Source organism: Choloepus didactylus, chromosome 4 (genome assembly GCF_015220235.1).
Source record: "Choloepus didactylus isolate mChoDid1 chromosome 4, mChoDid1.pri, whole genome shotgun sequence".
Taxonomy (NCBI): Eukaryota; Metazoa; Chordata; class Mammalia; order Pilosa; family Megalonychidae; genus Choloepus; species Choloepus didactylus.
Genome location: NC_051310.1, coordinates 6,348,597 through 6,368,985, shown reverse-complemented (window position 1 = coordinate 6,368,985; position 20,389 = coordinate 6,348,597). Strand labels below are relative to the sequence as shown.

Below are 20,389 nucleotides of genomic sequence, written 5' to 3'. Positions count from 1 at the left end.
TGTGGCCGGATTATAAAATGGGATCAGTATGAAGTGTTACATTGACTAATTCACGGAGGCACACAGAGGATGACTCACGGTAGAGCTCTATTGTGACAAATCCATCTATAGAGAGATAGGAGATACATCAAGTTCTCGTTCTTGGGTTTTTGAGAATTATGGGTTATTATTTTTACTAGTATTTGTGAATTGGTGAACTAATTAGTAACCCATTTTAGAAATGAAAGAAGAAAAAGAGGGCCAATCCTGGACCAATGATGACAACTGGTGGCGTATGAGTCATGAATGATGAATAATACGTGTCTGGAAGTCTGAGGTCACACACGGAGGGAAATCGAGTCTATTCTCTGTTGAAATGATCCTGTCGACAGGTGTCAGGAAAGCATGAGGATCTTATGCTTTAACATTGGGTTCACACATATTGATTCTTTTATCATAATTGAATCAATGACAGAATCATCAGACAAAAACGCAAGTAAATAAAGAGGAAAAAAGTGAAGCATTGCCTAACTCTGAGCATAAGTGGTGAGGAAGGAAATGTGATTAACAGATATTGAAAACACTACCTCTTAAAAGGATCAAGGGCGTTACCATGGTCGCTGAGGACCATAAAGATGCTGATTATATAGTCAGTTTTATTGCTCTTGGTCCTTCTCAAGGTTGCTTGAAAATTAATGAGTACTTACATGACTGAAAGCAAGGACCAGGTGATAAATGTCTCACTCTTTTTTCATCTGCTCTGCTTTGTACTCCTCAGAAAGGAAATACCGAGTTGAGATAAGCTTTCTGCCATCGTCACTGGCGCCCTGTGGCCTTGATGTGTTAGGAGCATGGAGGACAACGTGAGTAATAGTCCAAGTTTTTATCTTGGTTTGGCTGGTTTGTTTAAGGGTATTGTGAAATACATCCAGAGATGGCCAGCAGTGACCCGATGGTAAAATGGGATTGATATGATGCATTACATGGACTAATTCACATATGGAAACACAGAGAAGGATTAATGACAGAGAAGTATTGATGCAACAGGCTTCTAAAGAGAGATTTTAGGTATATCAGGCTATTGTTCTTCGGCTTTTGAGAATTTCAGGTTTAAAAAATTGTGATTTGTGAATTGATGAATTAATCAGTAAACAAATGTAAATTAATGGAGAAAAAGAGGATCAATTCTGGACCAACGATGACAAACTGGTGGCATTTGAGTCATGGATGATGAATAATATGTGCCTGGAAGCCTGAGGTCACACACACAGAGATTGAGTCTATTCAGTCTGTTGGAAGTAATCTTATTGATAAGATGTCAGGAATCCTATTCTTTTACTTTGGGCTCATGGATTTTGAGTCTACTATTATAACTGAATCAATGAGACAATCATTAACCAGTTATATAAATTGAAAAGGAAAAATAGAAGCATTTTCCAACTGAGAAGATATGTGGTGAAGAAAGAAATTCTAATGCTGTGCATTTTAAACACTGATGCCCCTTAAAAAATATAAGGTGTCAGTACGGATTGCATAGTCCTCAATAAGAGTCAATTTATTGCTCTAGGTTGTCTCAGAATTGAGGTTGTTCATTTTTTCATGAGAAAAATATGTAACTATTATGACATTTAGTAAATACCTAAGCCCTGAGTCAATTTAATGCCCAAAGCAATCTTCCATGGATACAATGTGTCAATCTTTCAATCATCTGATCTGCTTTCTACTCCCCAGAATGGAGTTATCTGCCTTGTTCACAAGCTCTAAGATTGCCTCTGTCTGTTAGGAGCAGAGACCAATGTGAGTAATAGTTGAAGCTATTGTCCTAATTCAAGTATATAATTGAAAGTGTGAAATATAATCAGAAAAGGACATCGATGGTCAAATGATAAATGAGATTGATGTGAAGCCTTATATCAAGTAATCCATATATGGAACACTGAGGATCATTAGTGAAAGGGATGTATTGCTGTGACAAATTATTCTATTGATAGATATTAGGTATATTAAGGGTCTTGTCCTTGGGTTTTTAAGAATTACAGGTTGTTATTTTTAATAAATTGGTAAAGAAATCAATATACAAATGTAGAAATGAACGAAGAAAAGAGGGTTAGTGCTGGATCGATGATGACTAGTAATGTATGAGTCATGGGTGATGAACAATACGTGTCTGGAACTCTGAGGTCCTACATCAAAGAAATCTAGACTCTTCCCTTTGTTGTAAATGACCATGAAGATAGAATGTAGGGATATACAAGGATCTTGACCTTTTTATCTAGAGTCATGCATTTTGATTTTCTTATTATAAATGGATCAGTCACGGAGCCATTAAACAAGTATGAAAATCAATAAAGATGAAGAAGTTGAACCATTGTCCAATTATGAATACATGAAGTGAAGCGAGAAATACCATTAATATATATAGAAAAGTCTGAATTCTATTACAAAAAAAGTGGTTCAAGGCTATTATATCTTAGTCTAAAGATAATATAGACAATATAAGTCATAGTCAATGATTTGTATTTGTTTAGTAGAAGTTGAATATTTGTCATTTCCATAGCGAAGTTGATATAAACATAACCCCAAATCCCTAACCTAAATACCAACTTAATAAACAGTGGAATTCAGGGACAGTGTAGATAATATCTCAATATTTTTATCTTCTCTGCTTTTTCCTTCTCATAGTGGTCCTACCCCTGGTGATTTATGCCATCTGCCGCCAGTAAGGAGCTTGCTGGTTGCCTCCATGGGATGAGTGGTGGACACCAAAGTGAGTAATCATCCAGTTCTTGTCTCGCTTATGCGAAGTTTGTTTAATGTATTCACTGTATTACTAATAAGTGTGAAATATTGTCAGAAGGCCACCATGGTCCAGTGGGCAATATGGTGTTGAAATGAACCGTTAAGTTGATTAACCCATATATGAAACTCTGAGGTCAATTAAAGAAAGGGACCAAGTGTTTGGAGAGATGCTCAATAGAAATTGGAGATATGCAAAGGACTTCTTTTTTTTTTTCTTCTGTTTTTATGTGTTTAGGGTATTTATTTTATTATTATTAGTAGTAATTTGATGAATGAATCAATAAAAATAGGTGGATGAGAAGGAAGTAAAAGCAAGTCAGTCTTGGACCAATGATGAAGAGTGGTGCGTTTGAGTCATGGCTGATGAGTACTTCTGGGACTCTGAGGTCCAATGTTCCATACCTTCTCTTGGATATGGTCCTAGAGGGAGATTTCAGGGATATACAGGTCTTCCCTTTCTTTCTTTCTTTCTTTCTTTCTTTCTTTCTTTTTCTTTCTTTCTTATGATTCTGTTATTACAATTGAATCGATGATGGAAACCCTAAACAAATATATAAATAATAAAGGAAGAAGAGGTTAAAACTTTGCCTGACTAAGACATATGTGGTGTGGAAAAAAATGATGCTAACGTAAATTGAAAACAGTGTTGCCTATTAATAATTAAAAGGAAGATCCTATAGACACTGATAAATAATAGTGAATTATGTTGCCGAGTCTGTCTCAAGATTGGGATTGTTCATTTTTTTTAAGTGAAAAATATTAAGAAACATAAAGAAAATTAATGAATCAGTAAACATTGAATAAGGAAATGCAGAAGGTGAGAATAGTTGGCGATAATGTCTCCGTTTACTTTAACCTCTTCTGTGTTTGCCCTCCCCAGGAAGGACACACTGGAGCTGGCCTGGATGTCCTCCCTGGTACTGCCTGTCTGTGCGTTAGCATCAGAGACCAAAGTGAGCAATAGATAAAAGCTTTTCTCTCCATTTCAGTGGCTTTTTAAGGGTCTTTATCATTAGAAAATGTGGAACATATTCAAAGAAGAACAACCATGGTCTTATGTTAAAATAGGGTTATAAGAAACATTGTATATGAGTAATCCATAAAGAAACACTGAGGTTGATTCTTGAGAAAGATCTACTGTTGAGGAAAATTATTCTCTAAATGGATGTTACAAATATGAAAGCTGTTATTCTTGTTTTTTTTGGGGGGCAAACATAAATATTTCTTTTGTTATTGGTTAATGGATTAATCAATAAACAGATGCTGAAATGAAGGAAGAGAGAGAGGTTCAGTCCTGTGGCAATATGGCAGCTGGCTGTGGATGAGTCATGGATGATGAAAATGCGTGTCTAGAGCCCTGAGGTCCCACATGGGAGAAATGGGAGATGGCCAGTTTCTTCCCTATGTAGGGAACTATCCCATAGCCAGGTGTCACTTCCAGGCTAGGGTTTTGGTCTTGTGTTATACATTTTGATTCTGTTATAGATGGGTCAAGAAAAAATCAAACTAGTATTTAAATATATAAAGATGAAGAAGATGAAGCAATGTCCATTTATGAAAATACTTGACGAGGCAAGGAATACCATTAACATATTTATATACATGACAACAAATGTCGTTAAGAATTAAATAGGGCATTAATGGTTTGAACTAAAATGATATGGAAAATATAAGTAAGTCAATATGCTTTTCCTGGTTCAGGGGCAAGTTCAATTTTATATTCTTGGGAAAATGAAATCATCCTTACCCTCAAATCATAAATGCACCTAAATGCTTGATTAGGTTAATTGTGCAGAAAAAGGATCAGTGAGAATAAGGCCTAATTATTTTTATCTTCTGCTCTGCTTTGTCCTCCTCAGAATGGACTCTTGAGAGCTGAATGAAGCAGTTAGCCCTTGTCAGTCAGATCTGTGGTTGCTGCGGAGTTAGGAGGATGGAGACAAATGTGAGTAATAGTTAAAATTCTTGTCTTGGTTTGAGTGGATATTCTCAAATGTATTTAATAATGTAAAATATAATTTAAAAAGGACAATCATGGCCCATTGTTAAATGTAGTTGATAGGAAGCATTACATTGACTCATCTGTATATAAAAAGTTGTAGTTGATGAAGGGAAAGAGATCTGATGATGTACAAATTATTCTATAGACAGATATTAGTCATACCAAGGCTCTTGTTCTTGGGATTGGAAAATTATATTTTTGGAAATTATATTTAGTGAACTGATGGATTAATCAATGAAATTACCTAGATTTGAATGAATGAAGATAAGGTAATCTGGGATCGATGATGACCACTGGTGGCGTATGAGTCATGGATGATGAATACGTGTCTGGAACGCTGAGGTCCCACACAAAGGGTAACCTGGTCTAATCCTGTTAGAAATGATCCTGTAGGTCGACGTGAGGAATATACAGGGATCTTGTTCTTTCACTTCGGGTTCATGGAATTTGCTTCCATTGCTGTAATTAAAGCAATGACCCAACCATGAAACAAATATATGAATATGTGAAGAAAGGTGGCAGGTTGAAGAATTGCCCAACCATTAGCATTTGTGGTGAGGCAAGAAATAATATAAATATAATTTGTACACATATGACCCAATGTGATATCAGTGGATTTAAGGTGTTACCGTTTTGCCTAAGGAACATACAGACATTGATAATAATAGTTAATTTTATTTCTTTGGGTCAGTCTTGAGTTTGTGGTTGGTTGTTTTGCTGAGGAAATATATCAACATTATGAAAATTCATAAATACCTAAACAATGATAAATGAAATGCAGAAAAGAAGGATCAGTGGACAGATGTCCCACTCTTTTTATCCTCTGCTCTGCTTTGTACTCCACAGAAAGAAAACACCAAGCTAACAGTTGTGCCGTCATCACGAGCTCTATGATGGCCTCGTGTATCAGGAGCAAGGGACCCACGTGTGTAATAATGTTCTTGCTTTAGTTTGAATGGATTTTTAAAGGGTACTCACTGTGTAATTAAAAGTGTGACATGTAATAAAAAAAGACAACTATGGTCCAATGATAAATGTGGATTGATATGAAATATTATATTGACCAATCAGTATATGAAACAATGAGGATAATTCATGAAAGAGATTATAGTCAGATGTTAGGTAAATCAAGACTCTTGTTCTTGTTTTGCTGAGAATCAAAGTTTTAAAATTATTATTTATTTTTGCTGTATTAATCAATAAACAGTTGTAGAAAATAATAATGAAAAGGAAGTCAACTTGGATTAATTTGAACACACAAAAAATCTAGCCTATACCCTCCATTGGAAATATTCCTCTAGATAGATGTTGGGAAAATGCATTGATCTCTTCTTTGATAATTTATGCTCATAGATTTTCATTCTAATAAATGGATCTATATAGGAATCAAACAAATATATGAATAATAAAGAGAGTGAAACATTGTAATATTATGAAAATATTTGGTGATGCAAGAAACAGCATTTGTATGTATATAACACTGGCATCCATTAAGATGGATTTTATGAGTAAGGACAATCTAGACAGTAAAAATACTAGTGGATATTCTTGTTTGGATAGGTAAAAAGTTTGATGTTCATTTTCTTGAGGGAAAACAAAGTGGATATTACTCAGTTTGTTAATACTTAAATGACTGACTTAGTGAATAGTGTAACTGAGGGACAGTTGGAGATAATGTCTCCTTCCTTTTATCTTCTGTTCTCTTGTGCTCCTCAGAATGGAATCCCTTGAGCCGATTTAAGCGATTTGTGTTCTGTAGTTGCCTCGTGAGTTCAAAGCAAAGATAATAATGTGAGTTATACTCAAAGGTCTTTTCTTGGTTTTGTGGGTTTGTTTAAGAGTATTCACTGCATTTTTAAAAAGTCTGAAATATATTCCAAGACAGCCAATGTGACCCAGTCATCACTACATCATTAATATGAAGCATTATGCTGAGTAGTTCATTTTGAAACACTGAGGTCAAAGAAAAGCTCTAATGCTTGGGAAATAGTTCTATAGAGAATTAGAGAATCAGATATCTTATTGCTGTATTTGGGTCTCTCATTTATTTATTGTTAGTGAATTAATGAATTAACCAATGAAATTAGGTAGATACAAGTGATAAAAGGATGGCCATCTGGGATCGATGATGACCACTGGTGGCGTATGAGTCATGGATGATGAATACGTGTCTGGAACGCTGAGGTCCCACACAAAGAGTAATCTAGTCTATTCCCAATAGAAATGATCCTGCAAACAGATTCAGAATATGTCAGGATCCTGTTCTTTCACTTGGGGTTCATGGACTTTGATTCTATTATTATAATTGAATCACTGCCACAACCCTGAGACAAACATATGACTACTTAAATAAGAAGATTGTAAAGAATTGCTCAACTCTGAACATATGTGATGAGGCAAGAAATACTGTCAATGTAATTTGGAGACACTTAAGAGTCCATTTAGAGATCAGTGGATCTAGGAAGGATGTTACCACTTTGCCTAAGGAACATTGGGGCACTGATATTTAATGTCAGTTCTTTCGCTCTGGGTAGTCCTCAAGTTTGTGGTTGTTTATATTGTTATGAGAAAATACATAAATATTTTGAAAATTAATAAACACGGAAGAGTGAAGGATCAGTTGATAGATGTCTCTATCTTTTTATCGTCTTCTGTGCTTCATACCTCTCAGACAGGAAGCACCAAATGGAGAAGCTTCCTTTCATGGTCACGAGCTCTGTGGTGGCCTTGATGTATCAGGAGCGTGGCGACCAGTGTGAGTAAGAGCTAAAGTTCTTATTTGGTTTGGGTGGCTTATTGAAGGGTATTGGCTATGTAATTAAAATTGTGAAATATATTCAGGATGGTGGACAGTGGCCCAATGTTGAAATGGGATTGGCATGAGGCATTATGCTGGTTTTCCATGAAAAAGAGGAATTGCTGGGACAAGTGGTTTTTTAGATAGATGCCAGGGATATCAAGGGCTTGGTCTTGGGCTTCAGAATATTAAGTTTTTACAAATTACTATTACTGAATTTATGACTTACTCAATAAGCAAATGTAAATTAATGAGGAAAAAGAGGGTCAATTCTGGACCAGTGATGATGACTGGTGGCATATGAGTCATGGAAGATAAATAATACATGTCTGGAAGTCCGAGGTCCCACACAAAGGGAAATCGAGTCAATTCTCTCTGTTGAAATGATCCTATAGACAGATATCAGAAAATATGAGGTATTGTGATGTTACTTCTGAGATCATATAGACACTGATATGTAAGATTTAATTTTATTGATCTGGGTCTGTCTTAAGTTTGAAATTGTTTTTTTTAAAGACAAAAATATAAATATATTACATATAAATATCTAAATAATAAGTTAATGGAATGTGGAAAGCAAAGGCCAATGGAGATAATATCTTATTCTTCTTATCATTTGCTTTCTTTTGTCCTCCTTAGAGTGGGCTTCTCTCATTGATGAAGCTTCCTGCCTCGCTCACAGTTCTACAGTTTTCTCTGAATCAGGAGCAGAGATCCTTGTGAGTCACGGTTACAGTTCTTTGAGTGGATTTTCAAGAGGATAATGACCATGTAATTCAAAGCGTGAAATATAATCCTAAAGGACAGCCAGGATTCAATGATAAAATAAGATTGAGGGGGAGCATTATGTGAATAACCCATGATTCACCCTGAGGCTATTTAATGAACATGATCTATTGTGAAAATTATTCTACAGTGAGATTATAGGGGAGTCTGAGAGTATATAGGTGTTTTTATTATTAATAGTAAACAATGAATTAATCGATCAATAACTATAGAAATAAATGAAGATAGGAGGGTCAGCCATGGACCAATGATGATGACTGGTGGCTTATGAGGCACTGTGATGATAACATGGGTCTGGAACTCTGAGGTCCAGAAGAAAAGAAATCTGCTGCAATACCTGTGAACAAATATAAATGCATAAGTAAATAAAGAAGAAGAGAATGAATCATTGTCCCATTATGAAAATATGCAGTGAGGCAAGATATACCATTACTATAGAGAGAAAAGACTTAATTCCAGTAAGAAATAAATGGTTGCAGGGTGTGCCCTCTTTGACCACGGGTGACCGACACAAAATTAGCAGTAGTCAGTGTTCTGGTTAGTGCAAATTAAGTGTTGTTTGTTTTCATAAGTGAATGTGAAATAATTATTATCCCAAATCCTTCCTGTAAATGAGTGTCTTAGTGAAGGGGAAATGGAGGTCCCTGGAGGAACTGTCTCAGTCTTCGTATCTCCTCTGCCTTGTGCTCTGCAGACGCCCATCAAAGCCGACAGGACCACTGGGCATGGCGCTGGGCTCAGCGATTGCCTCTCTGATGGTAACTTGGAGGTGAATGTGAGTAATAGCTAAGCCACTTGTCCTGTTTGGGGATACGGTTTGTTTAAGGTATCCACTGTGTTACTAATAAGGTGAAATGTTTTCAGAGAAGGCCACCTTGCCCCAGTGGGAAATTTGGGGTTAATATGACGCTTTATATGTTGATTAACCAATATATGAAACACTGAGGTTAATTAGAGAAAGGGACCAAGTGCCTGGGGGAAATGATTCTTTAGACAGAAGGTAGAGATAGTTAAAAGACTTCTATCTTTTTGTCTTCCTAGGGTATTTATTTTATTATTAGCAGCAATTTGATGAATGAATTGATAAAATATGTAAATAAGAATGAAGAGTGAAAGATCAACTCTGCAGCAGGGTGATGTCTGGTGACATTTTAGCATCATAGATGTTGAATAATAAATATGTGTCTGGAACTTTGAGGTTGAACACAGAGAAATCTAGTCTATACCTTTTGTTGGATATGATCCTGTAGACAGATTTCAGGATATGCAAGTTTCTTATTTTTTATTAGTTCACAGATGTTTTAATCATTATTGATTTAATTGTAATTGACTCAATGACCAGATTCCTAAGCAAATACTGTATATATGTAAGAAATGAAGAGGCTTATTATGATTAGCCCAACTAAGACCCAGCATGGTATGGCAAAAATGCATGACCCTCAGTTGAAAACCCTTTTTCCCATTAAGAAATAAAAAGGTCAAGGGTGTTAATTCTTTGACTATAGATTATGCAGACATGGATAAGGAATGTTTTTGTTGCTGAGTCTGTCTCAATTTTGAGGTTGTTCATTTTGTTTAGAGAAAAATATCTGATTACTAGGAAAATTAATAGCTAATAATTGAGTAAGTGAAATGCTTTGTACGCCTCAAAAGGGGCACACCTGAGCTGATCATGGCCTTGTGCTATGGTTCCTCACCTGTTTGTCTCGGTGGTAGGATCTTAGAGCAATATGTGGAAATATGTGTACCTCACTGAATTCCGCTAAGAAGTAAATGGCCATGATGTTACCTCTTTGACTAAAATGATATTAACAGTCTATTTAGTAGTCGATATATTTCTGTGCCAGTGGCAAGTTTGAAGTTATTTTCTTGAGAAAATGAAATAACTATTAACTCCAAATCATCAATATCTAAATACCTGCCTAAATTACATGTTGGAACTGAGGATCAATGCAGAGAATGCCTCAATTATTTTCTCTTCTATTTTGCTTTGTGCTTCTCCTGGTAAACTTACCCAGGTTATTGAAGACTTCAGACACTGCGGTGAGGTCCGTAATTGCATCCATGATTTAGGAAGATAGGGACCACGGTGAGTTACAGTTAAATTTCTTGTCATGTTTTGAGTGGATATTCTAAGCATTTTTATTGTGTATTTAAAAACTTGAAATACAATTTAAAAAGAACAACCATGGCCCAGTGTTAAACATAATTGACATAATGCATTATATATACTAATCCATATTGGATGACTAATAAAGGAGACTTATTGATGTCACAAATTATTCTATAGGTAGATATTAAGAATGAGAAGGCTCTTCTTGGGTTTTTTTAAATTATTGTGTTTTATTAGTAGTGTTTTGCTATATTAATCAATGAAATTATGTAGATACGAGCAACTAAAACGATGGCCATCTGGGATCGATGATGACCACTGGTGGCGTATGAGTTGTGGATGATGAATACGTGTCTGGAACGCTGAGGTCCCACACAGAGAGGAATCTCGACTAATCCTTCTGTTAGGAATGATCCTCTAGACAGATGTAGGATTATACAAGGATCTTGTTCTTTCCCTTGAGGTTCACGGAATTTGATTGTGTTATTGTAATTGGACCAATGATACAATAATTAAATATTTGAATGCATAAATAAGAGGGTCAAGAATTGCCCAACTGTGAATCTTTGTGGCGAGGCAAGAAATACTATTCATACAATTTGTAAACCTGATGCCCCCAAAGACATAGATGGATCTTGGGTGTCACCTCGTTGTCTATGGAACATAGAGACACTAATAATAATAGTTAATTTTATTGCTCTGGTTCAGTCTCAAATTTGTGGTTGTTCATTTTCCTGAGATAAAATGTATAAATACTGTGAAAATTAATGAATACCTAGTATCCAGTAAATGAAATGCAGAAAGCAAGGATCAAGTGATATACATCTCATCTTGTTCTCATCTGCTCTGGTTTTGTACTCCTCAGAAAGGAAACACGAAGCTGAGCTCAGCTTTCTGCCATGGCCCTGATGTGTTAGGAGCATGGAGACCAATGTGAGTCATGATCAAAGTTCTTGTCCTTGTTTGGGAGTTTGATTGAGTGTATTGAGTGTATAATTAAAATTTTGCAGTATATTCAAAGATGGCCAGCAGTGGCCCAAAGATAAAACGGGAATGATATGACACATTACATTGGCTAGTCATTAATTACACAGGGTAATTAATGATAGAGAGGTTTCGATGTGAAGAATTGTTCCATAGAGGGGTTTCGGGTTATCGACCACATATTCTTGGACTTTGAGCATTTAGGGTTTAGAAATTACTATGAGTGAATTAATGAATTAATCAATAAACAAAAACAAATTAATGCAGAAAAAGGATGTCAATTCTGGACCAATGATGAGAACTGGTGGCGCATGAGACATGGATGATGAATAATATGTGTCTGGAAGTCTGAGGTCCAACAACGAGAGCAGTTTTGTCTATTCACTCTTTTGAAAGTGATCCTGTGGGCAAATGTCACAAGTAGACAAGATTTATCTTCATCTTGTGTTTATGGAGTTTATAATAATGGAATCAATATCAAAGACAATAAACGAATACATAATTCAGTAAGTTAGGAGAGGCAAAAACATTGCCCAACTAAGAACATATGTGGTGGTATAAGTTCTGTTTATATTTAATTATAAACTCTGATGCCAGTTAGGAAATAAAAGTTGCCCACGGTGTTATCTGTGTGGCGATAGACACTGGTACATAAGAATTAATTTTACTGATCTGGGTCTGTCTGAAGTTTGAGATTGTTCATTTTTTAAGAGAAAGTAATAAATACTTACAAACTGAGTTAATGAAATGTGCAAAGCTGGGATCAATGGACAGAAGGCCTTAGTCTTCTATATTGTGCTCTGCTCTGCACTCCTCAGATTGGACGTACACATTTGCCTTGAGCATTTTGCTATGTTCACAAGTGCTATGGCTGCCTCTCTGGAAGCACGGATGCCCACGTGAGTACTGTTTGAAGTTCTTGCCTCGTTTTGTGTGGATATTTTAAGGATGCTCACTGTATAATTAAAAATATGGAATAGAATTAAAAATGGAGGACCACGGTCCAGTGATAAAGTGGGATTGCTATACACACCATGGTGGTGACTATTCCAAATATGAAATGCTGAGGATGTTCGATGGAGCAGATCTATCATTGTGATGTATTATTGTGTAGGTAGATTATAGGTATATAAAGCTCCTGTCCTTTGGGGTTTGAGAAGATAGGTTTATTTTTTATTATTAGTAGTAAATAGATTAATCAATTAATAACAGAAATTAATAAATGTAGAAATGAAGGAAGGAAAGGAGGGCCAATCCTGGGCCAATGAGAATGACTGGTGGCATACGAGTCATTTATGAAGAATAGTACATGGCTGGAAGTCTGAGTCACACACAAAGAGACATTGAGTCTATTCAGTCTGTTTTAAGTTCTATGGATGGGTGTCAGGAATATACAAGGATCTTCTTTATGAATTTTGAGTCTATTATTATAAATGGACCAATGAAAGAATCAAATGTTTAACTATTATAATAAATATATAAATATATATAAATAAATGTATAATAAAGATGAAGATGGCATAGCAATGTCCATTTGGCATTTCTTGCCCTGCCACATATTTTTCATATTTTTAAAAACAGCTGTTGCTACACCCTCTTCATCTTACATGACACTGGGTTCCATTCAGAAATTAGTGCTTAGCATGTAACCTTTTTGGCTAAAGATAACAGAGACAGTACAATTAATTGTCAATATTCCAGTTCTGGGTGAGTGAGAAGTTCAATGTTATATCTTCTTGAGAAAATGAAATAATTATTTGTACACCCCCAAATCATTAATGTTTTGACTAAATGTTTGAGTGAATAAAATGTAGAAAGCAAGGATCATTGAAGATATGTCAGTGTTTTCTTGTTCTGCTCTCCTTTGTCCTCCTCAGAATTGACTCATGAGAGCTGATTTAGGCAATAAGCCATTGCGATGTGCTCTATGGTTCCCTGTATGAGTTAGAAGATAGAGACTGATGTAATAGAGTTCTTGGGGTTTGAGTGAATAATCTGAGGATGTTGACTGAGTATTTAATAATATACAATATAGTTAAAAAAAACAACCATGGCCCCTTATTCAATGTAATTGATATGAAGCGTTATACTGACCAATGCCTGTATGAAACACTGTGGATAATCAATGAAAGAGATCTTTGGATACAATAAATTAATATATAGAAGGTGTTAGGTATCAGGACTCTTCTTAGATTTTTTTAGAATCATGGTTGTAAAAATTACTGTAAGTGTATTAATCAGTAAGCAATTGTAGAAATGAATGACAGAAAGAAGAATCAATCTGAAGCCGGGAATGATGAAGGAGCTTGTCAAATAAGTCACAGCTGATGATAGCACGTGCCTGCAATCTGAAGGGTAGTCTCTGCCCTCTGTTTGAAATGATCCCCTAGGAAAACGCAGGGATCTTCCTCTTGGTCTTTTTGTTCATGGATTTCGTTCTAATAAATGAGTCAATGTAAGACTCAAATAAATGAATAAATAAAGAGGAAGTGGGTGAAAATTATTAAATTATGAATCTATGCAGAGATGCAAAATATAACAGTTATATATAAATGTCAGCTATATAGAGAGAGGGCAAGGGGGGAGGGAGAGACCAAAAAACACCAAAATCCATTAAAAAATAAATGGCTCAGAGGTGTTACCTTTTTGGCTCATTAGGATTTCATAGAGAATATAAGCAATAGTTAATATTCTTGTTCTGTGTAATTGGCAAGTTTGGTATTGTTTGTTTTATTCAGAGTAAATAAAGCAAATAGTACTCAATTCATTACTACCTAAATGACTGACTTAATTAATGGTGGAATATAGGATCCAATGCAGAGATTATCTCAATATTTTTACCTTCTCTGCTTTGTACGCCTTTGGGTAGATCCCCTCAAGTTGATTTAAGCGATTTGTTGCAGTCACGAGCTCTATTTGCACCCCTGTGATAGGAGCAAAAGAACAAAGTGAGTAAAACCCAAAGGTTTCCTCTCTGTTTTGTTGGTTTGTTTAATGTATTCTCTGTTTTAGGAAAAAGCGTGAGGTATAGTCCAAGACGGCTGTCATGAGCCAGCGGTTCCTTTAGCATTAATATAGCATTTTGTTGGTGAATCCATTGTGATGCACTGTGGCCAATTAAAGAGAAACATTCAGTGTTAAGGGAATAGTTCTATCAAGAGCTATTAGTGACAGTCTGTGTTTTGTGTCTCTCAGGTGTTTATTTTATTCTTATTAGTGGATTGGTGAATTAAGCTGTGAAATTAGGGAGAGCCAATAGTGGATCGATAATGACCACTGGTGGCTTACGAGTCGTGAATGATGACTATGTGTCTGGAACGCTGAGGTCTATCACAAACAGTAATCAACGCTAATCCTTTGTAGGAAAACGTCTTGTGGACAGGTGCTAGAAATATACTAAGATCTTGTTCTTTCATTGTGGGTTCAAAGACTTTGATTCTACTCTTATTATTGAATCAACGTCACAGTCTTTTAACAAATATATGAATAAATAAAGAAAAACAGGTTGAAGAATTGCATGGCTGGGAATATTTGCAGTGAGTCAAGAAACATGACTATTGGGAAACATGACCACCATTAAGAAATCAATGGATCTGGATTGTTTCGTCTTTTGCTAAGGGGCATAGAGACAATACTAATTAATAATCACTTTTTAAAATCTGGTCCTGTCCCAAGTTTGTGGTTGTTCATTTTGTTAAGAGAAAATATGTAATTATAAGAAATTAGTAAATGCACAGATAACTGGTAAAAGGAATGCAGAAAGCAGAGATCAAGTGATAGATGTCTCACTCTTTTTATCCTCTGTTCTGCTTTGTGGTCCTCAGAGTGGAAACAACAAGCTGAGATTAGCTTTCCTTTAATGGTCCTGAACTCTGTGGTTGCATGGAGGCCAATGTGAGTAATAATTAAAATCCTTGTCTTGGTCTGGTTGGTTTACTTATGGGTATTGACCGTATAATTAAATTTGTGAAGTATATTCCAAGATGGCCAACGGTGTCCCAATGATAAAATAAACTGATATATGACATTGATTAATTCATATATGAAAGACAAGAGGATAATTCATGACAGAAAGCTATTGATGTGACAAGTTGTTCTTTAGAGAGACACTAGGTATATCAAGCTCCTGTTCTTGGGTTTTGAGAATTTTACATTTTTAAAATTACTCTTAGTGAATTGATGAATTAATCAGTAAACAAATGTAAATTAATGAAGAAAAGAGGGTTAATCCTGGACCAATGATGACAACCGGTGGCATAGGAGTCATAGATGATGAATAATACGTGTCTGGGAGTCTGGGGTCCCATGCAAAGAGAAATCTAGGTCTTTTCTCTGTTGTGAATGATCCTAGAGACAGATATCCGCTATATGCAAGGACCTTGTTTTCTTATTTTGGGTCCATGGACTTTGGTTCTCTTATTATAAATGAATCAATCTTGACTTTGGTTCTCTTATTATAAATGAATCAATCTTATAACTATTAAGCAAATCTTTGAATGAACAAGAACATAGAGAGTCAAGCATTTCCTAATAAAGAACATTTGTGGTAGGCAAGGCATACTATTAAAGAATTTGGGAAAATGTACGCCCATTAAGAAATCTCTGGATCTCGGGTGGTACCTCTTTTGCTAAGGAACCTATATACAGAGATAGGTAATAGGCAATTTCATTGATCTGAGCCTGTCTAGTTTGGAAATATATGTACCTAATCACTGAGTAAATGAAATGAGGAAAGCAAGGATCGGTGGATAGAAGGTCTCAATCTGTTCATCATCTGCTGTGCTTTGTTCTCCTCAGAAAGGATTCACCCCAGCCAATTTAAGCATTCTTCCATTGTATGGGCTGTGCGATTGCCTCTGTGTTGGGGTATGGAGACGAGTGTGAGTAGAAGCTAAGGTTCTTGTTTATGTTTGGGTGGTTTATTAAAGGGCATTCACTGTTTTATGGAAATTGTGAATATACTCACAGAGGGCCAGCCATGGCCCAAGGATAAAATGGGATTGATACAAAGCATTATATTGACTAATCCATTTATTTTCAGAGACTGATAGAGAGCTATTGATGTGAAAATTATTCCATAGACATTTTAGGGGTAGAACACTCTTGTTCCTGAGTTTTGAGAGTTATAGGTTTTTAGAAAATTGTTCTTATTAAACTGATGAATTAAAGAATAAACACAGGTAGAAATTAATGAAGGAAAAGAGGGTCAATCTTGATCAATAATATTGTATGTATGAACCATGGGCGATGAATAATTCGTGTCCGACTCTCTGAGGTCCCACACAAAGAGAAATCTAGTGTATTTCCTCTGGTGGACATGATCCTATAGACGGATATCAGGAAAATACAAGGATCTTCTTGGTCTTTGTGTTCATATATTTTCATCCTATTATTATAAATGGATCAATAAAAATATCAAAGAAATATATGAATAATTAAAGAGGAAGCAGTGAAACATGATCCATTTATGAACTACCATTAACACATATTGAAAACGCTGAATTTCATTGTAAACTAGTTTCAAGGTTGTTACCTCTTTGCCTAAGATGACGCAAACAGTACAGGTAACAGTCAATGTTCTTATTCTGGGTCAGTGGTAAGTTCAATGTTGTTCATTTTTTTAAGATGAAATATTATTCCCCCAGATTAGTAAAGACTCAAAGACTTACTAAATGCACTATAACGGCCAATTGAGATCAAAGTCCCAGTTTTGTGTCATCTGGTGTGCTTTGTCCTCCTCAGTAGGGACTCAGCCAGCTGCTTTAAATGATGCACCTTGATCATGAGCTCAAGTCACCTCTGTGTTAGCAGCACAGAGACCCGTGTGAGTAATAATGGAAGTTCTTTTTATGGGGGTTATTAAAGAGTGTAAATTATAATCAAGAAGGCCACCATGGCTCGGTGGTGATAATGGGGTTTATGGATCCACATAGGAAAGAGATCTAGTGTCCTGGGAATGATTGTAGAGATAAATGTTAGGTAGATGAAAGGATCTTATTATTGGATTTTCTGTCTTGGCTATTTATTTTATTATTGTTAGTGTACCAACGAATTAACCAGTAATAATTAGATGTGAATGAAGAACAGTGGGGCCTGCTATAGACGAATGATGGTATCTGGTGGCATATGAGTCATTTAGGATGAATAATACATGTCTGGAAGTCTGAGGTCTGACACAAAGAGAAATCTAGTCTATTCTCTCTGCTGAAAATGATCCTGTACAGATTTAAGGGATGTAGAAGGATCTTGTCCTTTTACTTTGGGTTTCTGGATATTGGTTCTATTATTATAATTGAATCAACGTCAGAACCTCCAAATATGTAAATAAATAAAATAAATAAGAAAGATGAGAGTGAAGCTTTGCCCAAATAAGAATATCTGTTTTGAGGCAAGAAATGCTATTAATTAAATGGTAAACATGATACCCATTTAGAAATAAAAGGTGCAAAGATGTTGCCTCTGAAGCTAGGGATAGTTGAGATATTTGTAAGGAAGAGGCAATCTGCTGTCTCAAGTTTGAGGTGGTTCATTTTGTTAAATGAAATATAAAATATTATAAAATACAAAATATTATGACAATTGAAAAATAACAAAACCCTGAGTAAATACAAGGCCAGAAGCTGTGATCAATGGAAAGTGTCTCAATCGTTTTATCACACGCTCTGTTTTATGCCCCTCAGATTGGATGCCCACAGCTGATTTCTGCAGTCTGCCTTGTTCAGGGGCTCAGAGATCCACATGAGTAATCGTTAAAGTTCTTGTTTTGGTGTGGGGTTTATTTAGGGATATTCACTGCATTATTAATAAGTGTGGAATATAATCAAAATAGGCAGATATGTGCAATTGAAAATAAGGGATTGATAGGAAGCATTATATTGATTAATTAATATTAAGCACTGAGGTTAGTTAAAAAGGAGATCCAGGGTAGTGGGGTAATGTGCCTGCAGACACTAGTTAGTGATAATTGAAGGTCTTTTCTTTGCCTTTTGTGCCTCTAGGTATTTACTTTATTATTTTTAACCAATTGATGAATTTATAAATTTATGTAGCTACGAATGAAGAAACAAAGGGTCAGTCCCCCTCCTGTGATGCCACAGGTGCTGTATGAGTCATGCATGATAAACAAATCATGCCAGCGACTCTGAGGCCCAACACAAAGAGAAATGCAGTCTAATTCCCTCATTGGATATGATCCTATAGACCGAATATGCGGTTTTTTGTGCTTGTCGTTGTGTTCCTGGATATTGATTAAATTATTATCAATTTATTAATAATTATTATCAGAGTCAGTAAAGAAACATTTAAATCAAAAAGGATAAGAGGGTGAAGAATTGCCCACCCAAGAACATATGTGGTTTGGCAAGAAATGCCATTAATCTAAATTGAAAATACCAATGCTGATTAAGAAATAATCGTTAAGAAATAAATGTTAACTCTGTAGCTAAGGATCCTATAGACACTGATAGGTAATAGTCAGTTTTGTTGCTGAGCTTGTGTCAAGTTGGAAGTTGCTCTTTTTTTTAGAGACAAATATCTGATTGTCATGAAAATTGAAAAATAAATCCTGAGTGAATTAAGTGCCGAAAGAAGAATTGATGGAGATGATGTCACAGTCTTTCTCTCATTCTCCCTGCTTTGTGCTCCCCAGAAAGGAAACGCCTGAGCTGATTTCAGCTTTCGGTCTTGTCCCTGCCTGTACGTGTCCCTCTTTGAGTAAAGAGGGTAGAGACCAATGTCAAAGTAATAGTCAATCTTCTTGTTTTGATTTGAGTAGATTTTATAAGGATAATTATTATTAAAAAGTGTGAATTATAATCAAAGAAGATGGACTGTGGCCAGATAATAAAATCGGGTTGATATGAAGCGTTTTATGGACTAATCCATGTATGAAACACTGACAGTGATTAATGAAGAGACCTATTATTTTGACAAATTATTCTGTAGACAGTGGTTAGGTTTTAAGGCTTTTGTTCTTGGGTTTGTAAATATAGGTTATGTTAATACTAGATAATTAATGAATTAATCAATAAACAAATGTAGAAATGTGAGAAGAAGGGGCTTGATCCCGGGCCAGTGACGATGACTGTGGCGTATGAGACACCGACAATGAATACACGTGTCGGGAACTCTGAGGACCCACACAGAAAGAAGTCTCATCTGTTCCCCAAGTTGGAACTGATTCTATACCCTGATTTTAGGAATACAGAAAGATCTTGCTCTTGTTTTTATTTTATTATTATAAATTGAGCAATGAAATAGTATAGCAAATATTTAAATAAATCAAGATGAAGAAAGTAAAACATTGTCCATTTATGAAATCCATTAAGAAATAAATGGCTTAAGATTTTTGGCTAAAGATGATAGAGGCATTATAATTCATAGTCACTGTTCTTGTATGTGGTCAGTGGCGATTACAATGTTCATTTTCTTAAATGAAAAAGAAATAAGTATTACCCCAAATCATTAATAATTAAATGACTGACTATTTAAACATAGAAAGCAAGGCTTAATTGAGATAACGTCTCACTGTTTTTGTCTTCTGTTCTGATTTGTACCTAGAATGGGCTCACCCAGCTGAATTAAGCTTCAGCCATCGTTAGGAGCTCTGTGGACACCTCTATTTGTGCAAGGAGAGAGACCAAGGTGAGTGAGTAATGGCTAAAGTTCTTATATTGGTTTGGGTGGATATTTGAAGGGTATTTACTGTGTAATTAAAAGTGTGAAATGTAGTCAAAAGAGGATGACTTTGTCCCAGTGATATGATGGGATTGACAAGAAGCATTGTATTGATTAATCCAATACGAAACACTGAGGATGATTTATGATGGCAACAATTACCCTATAGATGGTGCTGGGTAGAGCAAGGCTCCTGTCCATGAGATTTTGAGACTCATAGTTAGAAAAAATATTATTGGTGAACTGATGATTT

At 35.6% G+C, this 20,389-nt stretch overlaps 2 long non-coding RNA genes, 14 other non-coding genes and 1 pseudogene across 16 annotated transcripts in view; all 17 read left to right on the top strand.

The window, feature by feature from the left end:
- Positions 1 to 12,568, top strand: part of LOC119531067 — a 35,389-nt gene extending 22,821 nt beyond the window's left edge. The window contains exons 16-28 of the long non-coding RNA XR_005216191.1: positions 758 to 842; positions 1,711 to 1,776; positions 2,662 to 2,746; positions 3,659 to 3,731; positions 4,638 to 4,723; positions 5,627 to 5,705; positions 6,497 to 6,571; positions 7,452 to 7,535; positions 8,217 to 8,296; positions 9,058 to 9,138; positions 10,382 to 10,452; positions 11,342 to 11,409; positions 12,279 to 12,568. This is a non-coding gene — a long non-coding RNA (uncharacterized LOC119531067). The remainder of the gene's footprint in view (positions 1 to 757; positions 843 to 1,710; positions 1,777 to 2,661; positions 2,747 to 3,658; positions 3,732 to 4,637; positions 4,724 to 5,626; positions 5,706 to 6,496; positions 6,572 to 7,451; positions 7,536 to 8,216; positions 8,297 to 9,057; positions 9,139 to 10,381; positions 10,453 to 11,341; positions 11,410 to 12,278) is intronic.
- On the top strand, positions 248 to 322 carry LOC119533671. The gene has a single exon (XR_005216788.1). It is a non-coding gene; the product is annotated as a small nucleolar RNA SNORD113/SNORD114 family (small nucleolar RNA).
- Positions 1,168 to 1,243, top strand: LOC119533684. Its single transcript, XR_005216800.1, has one exon. It is a non-coding gene; the product is annotated as a small nucleolar RNA SNORD113/SNORD114 family (small nucleolar RNA).
- LOC119533689 lies at positions 2,094 to 2,165 on the top strand. Its single transcript, XR_005216804.1, has one exon. It is a non-coding gene; the product is annotated as a small nucleolar RNA SNORD113/SNORD114 family (small nucleolar RNA).
- LOC119533687 lies at positions 3,102 to 3,170 on the top strand (annotated as a pseudogene).
- LOC119533674 lies at positions 5,057 to 5,128 on the top strand. Its single transcript, XR_005216791.1, has one exon. It is a non-coding gene; the product is annotated as a small nucleolar RNA SNORD113/SNORD114 family (small nucleolar RNA).
- LOC119533673 lies at positions 6,899 to 6,970 on the top strand. Its single transcript, XR_005216790.1, has one exon. It is a non-coding gene; the product is annotated as a small nucleolar RNA SNORD113/SNORD114 family (small nucleolar RNA).
- On the top strand, positions 7,851 to 7,925 carry LOC119533682. Its single transcript, XR_005216798.1, has one exon. It is a non-coding gene; the product is annotated as a small nucleolar RNA SNORD113/SNORD114 family (small nucleolar RNA).
- Positions 8,604 to 8,676, top strand: LOC119533685. The gene has a single exon (XR_005216801.1). It is a non-coding gene; the product is annotated as a small nucleolar RNA SNORD113/SNORD114 family (small nucleolar RNA).
- On the top strand, positions 10,778 to 10,849 carry LOC119533679. The gene has a single exon (XR_005216795.1). It is a non-coding gene; the product is annotated as a small nucleolar RNA SNORD113/SNORD114 family (small nucleolar RNA).
- LOC119533670 lies at positions 11,745 to 11,819 on the top strand. The gene has a single exon (XR_005216787.1). It is a non-coding gene; the product is annotated as a small nucleolar RNA SNORD113/SNORD114 family (small nucleolar RNA).
- A 149-nt stretch (positions 12,569 to 12,717) lies between the features above and the next one.
- On the top strand, positions 12,718 to 12,792 carry LOC119533703. The gene has a single exon (XR_005216817.1). It is a non-coding gene; the product is annotated as a small nucleolar RNA SNORD113/SNORD114 family (small nucleolar RNA).
- Positions 12,793 to 14,719: 1,927 nt separating this feature from the next.
- Positions 14,720 to 14,791, top strand: LOC119533683. The gene has a single exon (XR_005216799.1). It is a non-coding gene; the product is annotated as a small nucleolar RNA SNORD113/SNORD114 family (small nucleolar RNA).
- A 490-nt stretch (positions 14,792 to 15,281) lies between these two features.
- LOC119531071 lies at positions 15,282 to 20,055 on the top strand. Its single transcript, XR_005216195.1, has 4 exons — positions 15,282 to 15,354; positions 16,258 to 16,340; positions 17,203 to 17,284; positions 20,020 to 20,055. It is a non-coding gene; the product is annotated as an uncharacterized LOC119531071 (long non-coding RNA).
- On the top strand, positions 15,692 to 15,766 carry LOC119533676. Its single transcript, XR_005216792.1, has one exon. It is a non-coding gene; the product is annotated as a small nucleolar RNA SNORD113/SNORD114 family (small nucleolar RNA).
- Positions 17,560 to 17,634, top strand: LOC119533680. The gene has a single exon (XR_005216796.1). It is a non-coding gene; the product is annotated as a small nucleolar RNA SNORD113/SNORD114 family (small nucleolar RNA).
- Positions 19,527 to 19,599, top strand: LOC119533704. The gene has a single exon (XR_005216818.1). It is a non-coding gene; the product is annotated as a small nucleolar RNA SNORD113/SNORD114 family (small nucleolar RNA).
- Positions 20,056 to 20,389: the final 334 nt, after the last annotated feature.